Source organism: Frankliniella occidentalis, unplaced genomic scaffold, assembly GCF_000697945.3.
Source record: "Frankliniella occidentalis isolate FOCC.00 unplaced genomic scaffold, Focc_3.1 Scaffold281, whole genome shotgun sequence".
Lineage (NCBI taxonomy): Eukaryota > Metazoa > Arthropoda > Insecta > Thysanoptera > Thripidae > Frankliniella > Frankliniella occidentalis.
The window spans coordinates 104,128-108,060 of NW_026267407.1; positions in this window are offsets into that span (position 1 = coordinate 104,128).

The window sequence follows — 3,933 nt, forward strand, 5'->3', positions numbered from 1 at the left end:
AACCGCGCCAGGGAGCCGCCACGCTACGGGCGCCTTTCCTACAGTGACAGGGCCTACTGCGGGGGTGGTCTGCGGTTGGTAGATGGGGGAGACAGCAGGGGGTGGTGGGGTGAACACCCTGTGGAGATCCGGTGCAGATCCGGTGGGGATCCGGTGCAGATCAGGGAGGGATCCAGGGAGCCGGAGGGGGCGTAAAAAGGCCATCCTGGACAGGACGCGATCGCTGATCTCTTCTGTGAGATGCAGCAACGCGCCAAGGCAGGAAGGCAACCCGAAGGACGTAGGTGAGGCGCGTGGCTGCCTGCCCCTAGAGTCCTCGAGGACTCCCCCCTGTGCAGCGGAACTTCCGCAGCGCCGCCGCCGACTGCGTACCCCCCTGGCCCCTGTGACGCGAGCGCGAGCAGTCCCGCAGCGCCGCCGTGCTCGACGGGGCTGCCTACCCTGGCCCCTGTGAGTGGCGCAGAGCGGCCGAACGTGCCCTGAACAGAACGTGCCCTACCACCACCACCGCTCCTCGCCGCGCGGCAGAGCAGCCGTCACGCATCACGCAGCGATGTTCCGCTGCACGACGGGACGCTCCGTCACCTAGGCGATGATCGCGTTGAGCAGGATGATGCTAAAGTCCTGCACGTCCTCGGCGAACAGGTGCACCAGGAACACCCTGGAGATGAGCTGGCGCTCCCACATGACGACGCCGTCGTACGGCGCTTCGCTCAGCACCTCGAGCACGACCAGCGTGACGGCGCGCGTGGTAGAGTTGCACGAGTGACAACGGAGGCGGTTCACGTCCTCGTACAGCGACCAGCCCAGCTCCTCGGCGGGCAGGTCCGCGCGGCGCACGTACACCAGCTCCTGGCCCGCGTCGCCGGCCTCGGCCTCCGCCGCGTCCGTGCTGTGGAACAGCAGCCGTACCGCGTTGTGCCGCGCCGGCGCTCGAAGCCCCACCGCGCCACGGCCGAGATGGCCGCCGTCTCGCCGCGCACCTTGGCGACGACGCGGCGCACGCCCGTTAGTGGGCCTCCCAGCTCGCGCCGGCAGTCGCGGCTGCAGTAGGTGTGCGCCGAGGTGTGCGCTTAGTGCTTAGTTGTGGCACGAGAGGCGGACGCTGCTTCATTCGGCTTCTTCAATTTCAATAAGGTTTACACACACGGCAACGCTACCGAAGCCCGACGCGCCGGCGCGACCAGCCTCGGGTCCATGATGTGGGTCCCGAGCGCCCCAGCGTGGCGCGTCCTGGCGAGAGCACCGACGACTTTGTGCCTCTTGATGGTCCCTGCGGCACGGCGCGGTGCGCGCCGTTGTGGTCTGGCTTTTTAGACTTACAATGTTAGTTTGTTTTCAACACTTGTACTCTGCTGCATTTATTTTTTGCCCGCAGGCCACTGCTGCTGTTGTCGGTACGGTCCAATACCTCCGAGAATACCTCTCACAAGCTCTCTTTGTAGCGAGGGGTCCCCCACTTGCCAACTCTTTGTACACTAGCCCACGCCCAACTCGCGTTCAACTTTCGAATACTCGTGAATACTCGCAAAAACTCGCGGTCAACTCACCAAAACTCACGTTGTACTCGCCAAAAATTCGCGCTGAACTCGCGAAAACTCGCGGCCAACTCGCTTCAACTCGTCAACTACCCAACTCGTTGTACACCTATTTTGAAAGTAGGGGACCCCTCGCTTTGTAGAGCTTGATGGGTGATTCCGCCGAGATGTGCACATTTTCATGACGGATTCTGAATTTGTTTTTGTTCTTTTTTCGAGTGGATCTTTGTATGGCTTGACAAACGAGTGTCAGAGAAACAAAATCCGACAACGGCGAAGCTTAATTATCAGCCCTTATTTAATAAAGTACGTTTTAACGGGAGCGAAATTTCCGTCGACGGGAGTTACAAAAGGCAGGCAAATCGTCGAGAGGAGTTACACGAAAGTCGTCGGGAGTTACAGGCCGGGTCGACGGGAGTTACCGAGCGGAGCCCCGACGCGTCGTCTGGAGCTACAGGTTAGGCGCTAGGTTATGTTGTCCGCTATGGGCCTGACGGAGCATGACGCCAATGACGGCACTTTGTTTTTGACAAAAACTTAATGTTTCTATCCATATTCTACTCAAACGGGATATCTACATAAAGGTAAGGACATACTGTACACGGCACAATAGGTTGTGAATAGCAAAACAAAGAAACCCCACCACCCCCTGCTGTCTCCCCCATCTACCAACCGCAGACCACCCCCGCAGTAGTAAGGTGTCATGTAGATTAGATAGGTGGTCGCAAGCGGGCGTGGTGGGGGAAAACGGATCCTTCCCGCCGTTCCGCCACTCGGTTTGAAATCCCTACCAGGTAGTGCAGGTAGCAAGCGCGCAGCATCGCGCAGCCGGAGCTTGGGCTCGCTTAGGCTGGGTAATCCCTCTCCGCGCTGACCTGTCATTGGTTGACGAGGGAAGTGGATCCCCCAATAGGAGAGCTTGCGGCTTTACTCCCAGGGATGGTTGCCCCCTGAGTACAAAATCCCTAGGGCAGTTGTACTCCCCCAAGAGGGTGGAGTACACCATCCCTAGGGCAGTTGTACTCCCCCCCGTCGAGGGTGGTGGAGTACATTAACCCTAGGGATTATGTACTCCAGGGTGGAGTACACAATCCCTAGGGCAGATGTACTCCCCCATAGGGTGGAGTACACCATCCCTAAGAGCAGTTGTACTCCCCCATGTCGAGAGGGGGGAGTACAACTGCTCTAGGGATGGTGTACTCCACCCTATGGGGGAGTACATCTGCCCTAGGGATTGTGGACTCCACCCTGGGGGAGTACCGAGGGGGACGTAACTTCGATTTCGGGTGTACACCGATCGGTGACCGGGAGATCGACGATTGATTGAAATTGATGGATTTGATCTGTTAGTGACCGAAAGATTTAACATTGGTTGAGTGACCGAATGTGATCGAAAGGTGATCTAGAGCGAAAAAAAGATTGGCAATGATCGAAAATGATCAAAATTTGAATTGATATGACCGGTCGGTGATTGGATGATTGAAAAATGATTGGATGATTGAAAAATGATTGGATGATTGAAAAATGATTGGGTGATTGAAAAATGATTGGATGATTGAAAAATGATTGATTAAATAAAAAATGATTGAAAATTGATCGAAACATAATCAAAAGATTAGAAAATGACTGGGATGGAATAGAATAATTGAAAGTAGTTACTTTTGCTGCGCACCATACCTTTGTGGTACCTATGCAGTTTTAAATGTTGCCCATAAACAAAAACAAGAGGCATTCCTTCGCATTGACGTGGGGGTGGGGGGCGGGGAAGGCCGGCCATCCGCCCTCGCCAGGACGTGATCGAGACGGATTGATTATGATTCTGACTATCGAAAAATGACCGAAAGAAATTTAGAATGCACTGTAAAATGCTTGCAAAGTAAATTCTTTGCAACGTTGCAAAGAATTTTTGATCTTTGTATTGCGAAGGATTACCCGTACAAAACGAATGGGATCAGAGCTGGCTCACTCTTCTTCATTCTAGAGACAAACTGCATCCATCGCACACCCGCTTTTGATCCTAATATGCGACAAAATTAAGTCATTGCTGATCCATCGCCAAGTCATTCGTGAGACTCAGCTGAGACGACAGTGCTGTCGCAAGAATGGATCCAAGAAGTCACCAGCAAGTCTACTTTGTCACGAAAAAGAGACATTCCTGAGACAAGAACTTTGATCTACACTGTAGCCACTCTAGAGACAACGCGGGGAAAGGCAGTCAAGACATGCTGGAGACATCATTGAGACATACGTCATCGGGCTGGTGAAAAAAGCTAATCGCGAACGGGAAGGCAATGGGAATCGAACCACCGACCCTCGGACTACAAGCCGGGGTCGCTCTCCACTGGGCCAGAGGGGAGAGATAGAGGCGGGGGCATCGCCAGCCGTACTGGTCCCG